Source organism: Pan troglodytes, chromosome 9 (genome assembly GCF_028858775.2).
Source record: "Pan troglodytes isolate AG18354 chromosome 9, NHGRI_mPanTro3-v2.0_pri, whole genome shotgun sequence".
Lineage (NCBI taxonomy): Eukaryota > Metazoa > Chordata > Mammalia > Primates > Hominidae > Pan > Pan troglodytes.
Genome location: NC_072407.2, coordinates 30,295,699 through 30,309,223, shown reverse-complemented (window position 1 = coordinate 30,309,223; position 13,525 = coordinate 30,295,699). Strand labels below are relative to the sequence as shown.

Genomic DNA, 13,525 nt, shown 5'->3' with positions numbered 1-13,525 from the left:
AACTGATGTTTGTTGCCATACTATGTGTAACATTGAAAAATTGAACACAAATCCTAAGAAAACTTGTATAACATAATTTTACAATCTTATGGAGCTAGTAAAAAATGAGGTGGTTCTATATGTACTGATATGGTGAGATATTATTATATATCCTTAAGTGAAAAAATAAGTTATCAAATGGCTGTACTATGACTTATTTGCAATCTCCCCTATTGTATTTATTTATCTATATTAGATAAATGGGAAAGAATAAGAAGGGATACATACCTTAAACTGTAACTGTGGTTACCTGTGTACAGTGTCTTTGGGAGATAATTTTTAAAAAAAGTTAAATAAGTGTTTGCAATTTGAGAAAATGGCCTTTAAATAATAAATACTTTAACATGAATTTAGTGGGTAAAAAGGCAATTAGTACTCCTCACTAGGTCCTAGTTATATTACATATAAATCCTTAATGCTTTTAAAGCATTATGTAGAGGACAATCTACATTTGCCATTGCTATAGGTACTCAACATACTATTTAAAGAGTAATAAGTTGAAGTCACTGAAAAAAGCCTAAATAAAAAGCTTGCTCTATTTCAAATGAAAATTGTAAATATGAAAATATTAAATTATGTACATATGAAAAATATTAATCCTTAGTAGTAATCGAAGAAAATGAATCAAAACAAGAATATAATACCATTCAATCAACATATTATAAAAGCCAAAGTGAATATTATTTGATATTACTTAAGATTTGATCACAAGAAACTTAAAAAAATAATTTTGGCCGTGCACGATGGCTCACGCCTGTAATCCTAGCACTTTGGGAGGCTGAGGCAGGTGGATCACGAGGTCAAGAGACCAAGACCAGCCAAAGTGGTGAAACCCCTACTCTACTAAAAATACAAAAATTAGCCAGGTATGGTGGCAGGCACCTGTAGTCTCAGCTACTCGGGAGACTGAGGCAGGAGAATCACTTGAACCTGGGAGGCAGAGTTTGCAGTGAGCCGAGATCATGCCACTACACTCCAGCCTGGGTGACAGTGCGAGACTCCGTCTAAAAATAAATAAAATAATAACAATAATAATTTCAACTTTTATTTTAGATTCAAGTGGTACATTTGTAGGTTTGTTACATGGGTATATTGCATGCTGCTGAGGTTTGGGATATGGATGATCCCATCAGCTAGGTAGTGAGCATAGTACTCAATAGGCAGTTTTTCAGTCCATGCCTTCCTTCCTCCGTCTCCCTCTTAATAGTCCCCAGTGTCTATTGTTTCCATCTTTGTGTCCATATGTACTTGATACTTAGCTCCCATTTATAAATGAGAACATAAAGTACTTGGTTTTCTGTTCCTGCATTAGTTCGCTCAGGATAATGGCCTCCAGGTGCATCTTTGTTGCTGCGAAGGGCATAATTTCATTCATTTTATGGCTGTGTAGTACTGTATGGTGTATATATACCACATTTTTTTTTAAATCAGGTCCACCATTGAAAGACACCTAGGTTGATCTCATGTCATTTCCATTGTCAATAGTGCTGTGATGAACATACAACTGCATGTATCTTTTTGGCAGAACGATTTATTTTCCTTTGGCTATATGCCCAGTAATGGGATAGCTGGGTCAAATGGTCGTTCTGTTTTCAGTTCTTCGAGAAATCTCCAAACTGTTTTCCACAGTGGCTGAACTAATTGACATTTCCACCAACAGTGTATAAGTGTTCCCTTTTCTCTGAAGCCTCACTAGCATTTGTTATTGTTTTACTTTTTAATTATAACCATTCTGATTGGTGCAAGATGGCATTTCATTGTGGTTTTGATTTGCATTTCTCTGATGATTAGTGATGTTGAGGATTTTTTCATATGTTTGTTGGCTACTTTTAAAAAATGTCTATTCATTTCCTTTGCCCATTATTAATAGGGTTATTTGTTTTTTGCTTGATGGTTTAAGTTACTAGGAAATTTTATATATTACTGGTGCTAATAGTTTTTGCATGATAGCATCATAATTTCTAAACGCATATATATGTCCATACAAAAGCTGAAAGTATATTACAGAATATTAAAAGTGCTGATTTTCAAATAATAAGATATAAGGCATGTTATTTCTTTCTCTGTGTACTTTCAACACATCCCAGTATTTTTGCATTTGTACTTTGTTATTTATATTTTTTCTATAATGGTAAATATATAAATAGTTTGAAAGTAATATTTGTTTAAGGCCTTTAGTTTATTCACTGAAATAATCGGAGGCATTCTTTTGACTTCTGTCATTTTTCCTTTTTATTATTATTATTATTTTGAGACGGAGTCTCACTCTGTTGCCAGGCTGAAGTGCAGTGGCGCCATCTCACCTCACTGCAACCACCGCCTCCCAGGTTCAAGCGATTCTCCTGCCTCAGCCTCCTGAGTAACTGGGATTACAGGCGTGCGTCACCGTGCCCAGCTATTTTTTGTATTTTTAGTAGAGACGGGGTTTCACCGTGTTGGCCAGAATATTCTCAATCTCTTGACCTTGTGATCCACCTGCCTCGGCCTCCCAAAGTGCTGGGATTACAGTCGTGAGCCACCGCACCTGGCCATCATTTTTCTTAAATAAACTCTCATACACTAACCACTTTTTATGAATTAGCTATTCTCCTCACTTCTCCAAAGAACCAGATAAAATTCAGTTTATGTATAAGAAATTATATGAGACAGACAGCACATGATGACTGGAAGACTGGCTGAATCTTGGCAGTTACCTTCACAGTCTCTGCCTAGTACCTTGTAGCTTAGCAGGGCTGAATCACCAGTCTCTCCCCTACTTTTCAATTTGTGATATTAATAACCTTCTATCATTTTTAACCATAAATGCTCTTCTAAAACATGCAGGCCTATCTATGTGATGGGGCTTAGAAATGAGTTGATAATGTAAAGGTCTATCTCACTCTCACTTTGAGCCTCCTTGTCTTTTGAGATGACATCAATGGGGGCAGGAATAAAACAGTCTGTTCTATAAGGTAATTGAAGGTTTTTGTAACAATAGGGATGGAAGAAATAAAACATTTTATCATAGAAGACATTTAAGGGTTTTTGCAACTGTAGGTATGTAAGAATCTTTTGCCTGAACTTAACATTCATTTTTCATTCTCTGTCTCTCTTCTTCCTTCTCTATCTCTCAATCCCCCCACTCCCCTACATAACATAATGAGTTTATAGAATGACAGAACTGGAAGAAATATTAGATCCTCCATTCTACTTTTAGGAATTGTAATCCTTGGAGCACTTGAATTATGTGTAGCTGCATCAAAGAAACCTAAAACAGTACAAAGGTGTTCAGTGAATGGCCAACTGGATGCACCAGCCCTTGTTTAAATAAAAGTACTTCAGTTTCATTTATGCTGCTATTTTAAAACTATTTTAACTGCATATCTAGTCTAGTTTTTCTCATTTAATAAGCTAAGAAACTACAGACTCAGAAAGCTCAATTACCTAACCAAGGCTATAAATAGGCAATGTCAGAATTAGGACAAGAATTCAGGTATTTGGTTTTTAAATTCCAAATTGAAATTAGAAATCCAATGACAGTGGTAACAATCTGTCATTCTGGGATTGCCATAGTTTATGAAATACATTATGAAGAGGCAATTAAGAAAGTAAAGAGGCTGGGCGTGGTGGCTTACACTTGTAATCCCAGCACTTTGGGAGGCCGAGGCAGGTGGATCACGAGGTCAGGAGTTCAAGACCATCCTGGCCAACATGGTGAAACCCCATCTCTACTAAAAATACAAAAATTAGCTGGGAGTGGTGGTGGGCACCTGTAATCCCAACTACTTGGGAAGCTGAGGCAGGAGAATCGCTTGAGCCCAGGAGGCAGAGGTGGCAGTGAGCGGAAATTGCACCACTGCACTTCAGCCTGGGCAACAGAGTGAGACTCCACCTCAAAGGAAAAAAGAAAGAAAGAAAGAAAGAAAGTAAAGAAGTACCCAGGCAACAGTAGTGACATTATCCTAACAAGAATATGAGCGATATTATGCAGGGTTATGTTATTTTGCTTCAACTGAGTTATTGAATATATAAGATAATTTATGTTGAGCATCTGCTAAACATTAGCATATAATTTTTCTATACACCTGTTCCACAGACACATATCTATAAGGGAAGTTTCTAGAAGTTTGTTCCTATGTGACTGCCAAAATCTGGGCCAATCCTTTTTATCTGGTCCTTAGTCTCCCCATCTATAATGAGGAGAATGAAACTGATCTCTAAAATAATTTTCAATTCTTACATACTTGGTTATTTAGTTGGTGTGTGCTATAAAATCGGGGGCAAATGTCGAGAGAGAGAGAGAGGGAGAGCAAATGAGAGAGAGAGATGGAGCTAAAAGGAAAACAAAAATAGCATAGGAAAGATGTAAAACAACTTGCTTTTAAAAGTAAGGTGTGTATGTGTGTGTGTGTGTCTGTTTGGTGTCTCTGTGTATGCGTGTGTCTGTGTGTGTGTGTCTGTGTGTGTGTGCGTGCGTGCTTGCATGGGCGTCGCACTTCCTCCATACTCATACCTGTGCAATTAAACCATAAATGAAGGAAAAAGCATGCCAGCATACAGACTAGTCTTCCTCAAATTCCTGATAATAACCCCACATGAGGGCTTAATGGTGCCCAGCAGTCAAAATATGTTTCCCAGGTCCAGCTATTCTCCCACTCTCCTAGAAGACTACTTCATACTTTATTCCCTCATTTCAAACCCTGTCTTCCAACACCTCCTCCCTATATCTCACTCTTAGCTGATAATTTTGCTTCCTATTTCACTGAGAAAACTGAAGCAATGTGAAGAAAACTTCCACAGCTCCCACCCACTTATTGGCAATTGTATGCTCATATATTCTGCCTTCCTGACTGATCGTCTAGATAAACTAACTGTATTCCAACAAAGGCCATCTCTTCCACATATGGAGTAGTTTCTATCCCTCACTCCTACTTCAGGACAGCAGCCCAATAATTTCCCATACATGCTCTCTCCCTACAGAGTCAAGTCCAGTCCCTGCACCCCTTGCCATTCTAGTTGATAATTATCATCACCATACAAGCATGCCAGTCTCTGCCTCCCCACTCTAGTTGACATTTATCATCACTATACAAATAGGTCTTCTAATCCCTAAAAAGAATAGGAAAAAAAAAGGCAATCTCTCTTGACTCTAGTTTTCCTGGTGGCTTCTTCTCAACTTATTTGTTGCCTTTTGCTCCACTAGTCCACAAAAGCAGATAAAGTTAGAACCAAAATTTACTATTTCTAATTCATTTTTCAAAAGTCCTCTACAGTATTTATTTATTTTCCTCTTATCACTTCACTAAGACTGTCAAAGTTACCAATGACCTCTTCTTCACCAAAGTGAATTCTTAACCTTCAGCTTCTTTGATATATTAGGGGCATGCTATATAATTAATCACACTTTCCTCCTTGATAAACTTCCCCCCACTTAGCTTTCAGAATACCACACTGTCTTGATTCTTCTCCAGCCTCACTAACTCTCCTTTTCAGCCTCCTTTGTCATTCCTCTCTTTCTTAACCTTTTAACTTTGCAAAACCCCAGGAACCTCAAACCTTAGACTCTTCTCTTTATTTCTTATGCCTGGTAATTTCATCCTGTCTCGTGGTTTTATACATCTTCTGTAGAACGATACTTCCTAAACGTACATCTCCAGTCCAGATCTCTTTTTCTAACTCCAGGTTTTTAGAACACATGTATGTCTTCTTCACATTTCCATTGGTCTGAAAGAATTAAGTCCAAACTCGACATTCCCAAATGATCTCTCTGATCTTGGCTCCCAGACTGTATTCAGTCATTATTTTGTCATTTCAATTGATGGAGAAAAGCTTGGGGCCAAAAATCTTGACTCTTCTATCTCACAACCCTCATTCAATCTACTTTCAAGTATGTCCGAAATCTAACCATGACTTCTCCCCATCTCCACTGCCACCATCTATTGTACATCTCCTAAATGATTTTGGTCTTGCCACTGTCTCCATTGCCCAAAATGATAGTAGATTTAGGTTTGGAAACGAGTAGATATGAGCTAGGTGATATTAAAATGAAATTCAGCTAATACAACTCCTTTGTTTAAAACCTTTCATTCAATGAAGCCCCACTTTACTCAGAGTAAAAGGTTAATTACTCAGAATAATTATTTGAAAACAATCTCTACAAGGCCTGAAATAACCTTGCTTGGCATTGCAAATATTGAAAACACAAATCTTTCAGTGAACAGTTATTCCATACCCCTCATATTTCCATGTGTAGGGACTTCTGTTGTGGAAAAAAATCTAGTTTATATATGATTTGTTAGCTTAAAATATACAGGAAAAATTGGTTCAGCAATTTCTTTTTTCCTCTACATTTTGGCCTGTTTTCTTTCTCCTATCACCTGGTATGTGGTCCATCCCTTTGTGGGTGCCCTGGGATCTGCTAGTTGTGCCAGTTACTGGGTGGGTAGCTATTAGATTGAGAATGAGGGGAGGAATTTGAGCAAGCTCCTTTGGCTACATGTCTAAGTCCTATTTTCCAGCTTACATCAATTCACAATTGACATTTTGATCTCTGTCTTGTAGTCTCTAGTATTCTATTTCTCAAATATTTTCTGAGAATCCAGGCAGAGAAGAGAAAAATGTTATCTACTGATTCTGTTGAAATCCCAACATGTTCAAGGATTGAGATACTAGTTTCTATGCTCCTCATTTTTGCAGGCACCACCTGCAGTTAGGAAGGAGGGTATAGTGGAAAGAATGGGGCTGTGGTGTCAGATGGTCTTGGCTTCTCACATCAGATTTGTTACTTACTGATTATGTCACCCAGAGTCGACTTATTTAACTTCCTCAGCCTCCTTTCCCTGATATAAACAACGGCATGAATAATGACTGCCTCATTGCATTGTTGTGGTGTTAAAAGAAATGATACACATGGAGTTCTTGGAAGGAAACTTGGTACAGATGGATACTCAGAATTATTGCCTTTCCCTTTGTAGTAGTAACCCTCTGAATGAATGATAGAAATCAAGAGAAAGAGTTGTTTACAAACTATACAAGTTGAGTTGTAGGAAGAGCATTTTGGGGAAAATGACCAGTCTTTTATTTTGAAGGGAGAACAAAATGAATTATCATCTTGGAAAACTAAAGTAGACTAATGACAATAAAAGGGCACCAGTAAATCTGTCTGAAATGTCTACATTAGCTAATGTGGGTGGATTAAGAGGACCCTTGATTCTTTCAGCCCACTGCCTGTGTTCCGCATAATTACAAGTGCTTATGGCTTATGCAAGAATGTTGTTGATCATTATATGACAGGCCCACAAGTGTTTGTGTTAGAACAGCGACACTCACTGGTTATTTGTGATACTGACGGAAATGCTCACTACTAAAAAACATCTGATTATAAAGTGAAATTTAAAATGATCCTCATAAATATCAACAAGACAAAAAAGGGATTAAAAAAAAGAAACACAGATATACGGAGGGTAAAAAAATTCACACACACACACACACACACACACACACACACACACACACACAATGGTTGATGCAGCTTGGGATGTTCAGCCAGAAGAAGAAAGAACACAATCAGTGATTACTATTTTTAAATTATAGGAAGTAATCTAAAACATTGAATCCTAAACTATATCATATAAATATTTTGATCAATATAATTTTAAGAGTTATCCAATATGAAATGAGCTATCCTGGGTGTGGCAACCTGTCTCCAGAGGTACTCAAGTGTATTTTGAACAATGATTGACTGGAGTACCCTAGAGAAGATTCATATATAACATTAGGAATTCTGGATGATCTCTAGAAGTGTTTCAGCTTCAAGTTCCTGATACTCAAAGGCTCAGAGCAAACCCACATTTACGTGGCTTGGAAGCTAATCATATTTTTCATAGTAAAAGCTGTCTCCTTCGCTGATATATTAAGAAAACATTTTCTTAATTGTTAAGGCCCTACTGGCTGTGGAAAGGTGAGTGCTTTTCAAATCAGTGTCTGTTATTCATCAATGATAATTACTCACTGCAGTGAGATATAATAGAAGTATCTCCCATGTCTCACCTGTTGGATGATTTTATGTCACCCAACACAAGATAGTAAGAATGATTGACCCCCTTTTTTCCTAACCCCTAACCTCAGTAAAATATTCAAGTCTCATGGTAAAACTAATCTCAGATTCAAGGAGGAAATCAATCTGTGTGAGTAACCAGTAGGACACTACCCAGAAGTCATATTATATTTTCTCTCCCTCATAGGCTGGTAAAAGAGAGACATGATCTGAGTGTCAACAAGTTAGATATGCTGCTTTATTCATAATCCTCCAAAGCATGGAAGAGAGAGTCAATTAATCTGGGGCCAGGATAAGCTGGAGCATCTCTTGTAGATGTTTTGTCATTTCTTATTTTAGAGATGTTTAAATTTGGAGATTGATAAGAAACTGCCAACTTGCCTAAGGCAGTAGGGTTTTAATAAACTCATTTATATAATGAGAGCTCATTTTCCTTAGGTAGCAAGAACATTTTCATATATAAATCAGTGCACATAAGATCAACTGCCAACACAAGAGAAAATGCAACCTTACTGTCCACTGCCAATTTACTACTGAGAATAATAAACCACTTTGTTTTCATTTCTTTATTTTGAAAAAGAAACACATATTTGGACAAAAAACAGCAGTGGCAGCAATTATGTTTAAGTTTGCTATTGCAACCATTCCCCTCTTCAGTTAGCATTAGGGTGTTCATATCACAAGAGAATTTTCAGGTTTATGAATAAAAACAGAAACATCTAGAGAGAGGTGGCTCTGTAATTTCAGAGTAGAAAGGAGACATTTCCATGAAGAACATAAAAAGGGTGGCAACATGGGTGGGAACGGAGCATGGGAGGAATTTGGCTCAAACTGTTAGGCTCTGTTTTCTTAGATTTATTTCCAAACAATAGCATCTGCAAGAACAAAACCCAGAAATATATTTAAAAACGTCTTTAAAATTTTTAATCTGATTTGACATCTGATGGAGATATGAGGTGCTCTATTTCACATCTGAACTTTTCTAGAAATACATAATTTTAAAATCAATTTAAAAAATTAATAACTTTTTTGGCTACTTGATAGCTTTAAGTGTTACAAAATATTATTTAATGTTTTCAATTAGGCTTACTGCTATCTATTAATTTTTTTTTTTTTTTTTTTTTTTTTTTTTTTTGAGACAGAGTCTCACTCTATCGCCCAGGCTGGGCGCTATCTCAGGTCACTGCAAGCTCCGCCTCCCGGGTTCACGCCATTCTTCTGCCTCAGCCTCCGGAGTAGCTGGGACTATAGGCGCCCGCCACCACGCCCGGCTAAATTATTTTTATTTTTATTTTTAGTAGAGACGGGGTTTTACCGTGTTAGCCAGGATGGTCTCGATCTCCTGACTCAAATGATTTTTGATGTTGCTAAAGGGAAAACAAAGACCTTATTATCATAAGAGGGTTATAAAATAATGTGTTAGAAAATGACTCAACTGAGGCAGGCACGGTAGCTCACACCTGTAATCCAGCCCTCTGGGAGGCCGAGGCGGGTGGATCACGAGGTCAGGAGATTGAGACCATCCTGTCCAACATGGTGAAACCCCATCTCTACTAAAATACAAAAGAACAACAACAACAAAAACAAACAACAACAACAACAAATTACCCTGGTACGTGGGTGCACGCCTGTAGTCCCAGTTACTCAGGAGGCTGAGGCAGGGGAATCACTTGAACTCGGGAGGCGGAGGTTGCAGTGAGCAGAGATCATGCCACTGCACTCCAGCCTGGCAACGGAGCAAGACTCCGTCTCAAAAATAAATAAATAAATAAATAAATAAATAAATAAATTTTAAAAAAGAAAAAAAAAAGGAAAATGACCCAGCTGAAAGCCTGTCCATTGGTGACATCTACATTCATTGCCTCAGATATGTTGATGTCTGTTAAAGATATGCCAAAGAAAAAGAAAGGCATAAGATTTTTTCAATGTGTTTTTAAAGTTTCAAAGAAGAATGATAAAAATCAAACTAGAGTAAGTCACAGGCAGTCTTTCTGAGTGAGGGGCAAAGTCACTGTGTAGGTGATGGAGTCAGAGAACACGATCTGAATCTTGCTTCTGTCAATTTTGTTGCATGACCCTGCAAAAGTTGCTTAATCCTACTGACCCTTGGTTTCTTCACTTGGAAAGCAGTAATGATAATTACAATAATAATAGCAATCATGATATCTAGAATAGTGCTATTGTTCTATTTAGCCATTCCACAATGAATATATATTTCAAAACAACATGTAATACGTGATAAACATATACAATATTTATTTTTCAACTCAAAATAAAATTTAAAAAATAAAGTAAAACAAAACAGCACTATTTTGAAGATCCTGTGATATCATAATATAGAAAGCAGTAGCACAGTGGCTGGTATGGATAAACACTAAAATACACAGAGGCTCCAGAATAGCTCAATGGCTCTCTAACAGTCTTATGGAATTCATGTCGAAAACATGATGAGAGTCTTGAGGCAATCATCATATTTTCAGGATAGGTCAGTTTCTGACCCTCAAGAAAAGATTATAGACTATAATTTCCGAATTGTGGACAACAGTCCTTTAAACGTATTTTATTTCCACCGGGCCCACTTTCTACTCTTATTCTTTCAGCTTCCACTGCACATCTCCCTGCAGCTCTCCAAACAGACCATCTTCCTGTGGACTCCTCCACCAAACACGGAGAGACTCTTCCATTGAAGTGCAATCAGAAACATTGGCAATGCAATAAAGCGACAAAACTATTTAGGTAAATAACACCCAAATCCTAGTTACAACACTTGAGTGTTACTTAATCATTCTAGTGCCAGTTTCTTCACCTATAAATTGCTATTGTAATACTGTACCAGTCTGATAAACTTATTACGGAGAATTAATTTAATGAGAAAAGCATATGCAAAGCACAAGGACATGTAAGTAGATGCCCAAGAAAGTTTAATGTCCTTTTTATCCCTGTGGCTCAATTTCTTCATCTGTAAAATGATGGATTTGTGCAGGCGATTTTTAGTCTCTGTTAGTGTGAAATATTCTGTCTCCATGTATTTCCATAAAATGATCTTTGCTTTTTAATGGATTTCTTCTACATATGACAAAGCAAAACATGAAAAACAACAGGAATATATATATGTGTGTGTGTATATATATATATATATATATATATATATATATATATGGAATTTATAGACCCACTCTAGACTGAAATTGATTCTTTTGAGCATCAAAACTTCCAGAAGCATAGATCTCATTGTTTATCAGTAATGTAAACCTGGATCTAGTTACTGGAAATAACAATTGAGCAAGTTGGGAGAAAAAATGCTCATTAAATGACACTAAATGACAGGGTGAGAGAAAGAATTTCGGAAAAATATTAGCCTCTCTTGTTTTTCTATTTATATATTTTTTCAAAAATTCTTTGAAAACATTGTATTATGTTAATTAGATCCTGTATGCCTTTTTATTTAAGTTTTGCTTATTTTAGGATATGAGGCAGAAACTCACAATAATGTTTTCATCAATGGCCTGTGCCAATTTAGAAGAAAAATTTACCTTTTCAAAACACCTTTTAAAATGGGTATTAAATATATTCATTAGAGGATTTGGATTAAAGTGAAGCTGACCCAAATTTATTGCCTTTAATTTAAAGATATGGGGTGGATGAAGATGGCCACATACGAACAGCTCCAGTCTACAGTTCCCGACATGAGTGACGCAGAAGATGGGTGATTTCTGCATTTCCAACTCAGCTTTGAAGAGAGGAGTGGTTCTCCCAGCATGGAGTTTGAGATCTGAGAACGGACAGACTGCCTCCTCGTGGGTCCCTGACCCACGAGTAGCCTAACTGGGAGACACCTCCCAGTAGGGGCCAACTGACACCTCATACAGCCAGGTGCCCCTCTGAGATGAAGCTTCCAGAGGAAGGATCAGGCAGCAACCTTTGCTGTTGTGCAATATTTGCTGTTCTGCAGCCAGATACCCAGGCAAACTGGGTCTGGAGTGGACCTTCAGCAAACTCCAACAGACCTGCAGCTGAGGGTCCTAACTGTTAGAAGGAAAACTAACAAACAGAAAGGAATTGCATCAACATCAACAAAAAGGACACCCACACCAAAACCTCATCTGTAGGTCACCATCATCAAATACCAAAGGTAGATAAAAACCACAAAGATGGGGAGAAACCAGAGCAGAAAAGCTGAAAATTCTAAAAATCAGAGCACCTCTTCTCCTCCAAAGGATCGTAGCTCCTCGCCAGCAACTGAGCAAAGCTGGATAGAGAATGACTTTGATGAGTTGACAGAAGTGGGCTTCAGAAGATTGTTAATAACAAACTTCTCTGAGCTAAAGCAGGATGTTGGAACTCATTACGAAGAAGCTAAAAACCTTGAAAAAAGATTAGATGAATGGCTAACTAGAATAAACAGCATAGAGAAGACCTTAAATGACCTGATGGAGCTGAAAACCATGGCACGAGAACTATGTGATGCATGCACAAGTGTCAGTAACTGATTGGATCAAGTGGAAGAAAGGGTATCAGTGATTGAAGATCAAATGAATGAAATGAAGTGAGAAGAGAAGTTTAGAGAAAAAAGAATAAAAAGAAATGAACAAAGCCTCCAAGAAATATGGGACTATGTGAAAAGACCAAATCTATGTTTGACTGGTGTACCTGAAAGTGACAGGAAGAATGGAACCAAGTTGGAAAACACTCTGCAGGATATTACCTGGGAGAACTTCCCCAGCCTAGCAAGGCAGGTCAACATTCAAATTCAGGAAATATAGAGAACGCCACAAAGATACTCCTCGAGAAGAGCAACCCCAAGACACATAATTGTCAGATTCACCAAGGTTGAAATGAAGGAAAAAATGTTAAGGGCAGCCAGAGAGAAAGGTCGGGTTACCCACAAAGGTAAGCCCATCAGACTGACAGCAGATGTCTCAGCAGAAACTCTACAAGCCAGAAGAGAGTAGGGGCCAATATTCAACATTCTTAAAGAAAAGAAATTTCAACCCAGAATTTCATATCCAGTCAAACTAAGCTTCATAAGTGAAGGAGAAATAAAATCCTTTACAGACAAGCAAATGCTGAGAGATTTTGTCACCACCAGGCCTGTCTTACAAGAGATCCTGAAGGAAGCACTAAACATGGAAAGGAACAACCGGTACCAGCCACTGCAAAAACATGCCAAAATATAAAGACCATCAAGGCTAGGAAGAAACTGCATCAACTAACAAACAAAATAACTAGCTAACATCATAATGACAGGATCTAATTCACACATAACAATATTAACCTTAAATGTAAATGGGCTAAATAACCCAATTAAAAGACACAGACTGGAAATTGGATAAAGAGTCAAGACCCATCAGTGTGCTGTATTCAGGAGATCATCTCATGTGCAGAGACACACATAGGCTCAAAATAAAGAGATGGAGGAAGACCTACCAAGCAAATGGAAAACAAAAAAAA

At 37.5% G+C, this 13,525-nt stretch overlaps 1 protein-coding gene across 1 annotated transcript in view; it reads right to left on the bottom strand.

The window, feature by feature from the left end:
- Window positions 1–13,525, bottom strand: part of ANO3 (anoctamin 3) — a 473,946-nt gene that overhangs the window by 358,264 nt on the left and 102,157 nt on the right. The window lies entirely within an intron of this gene.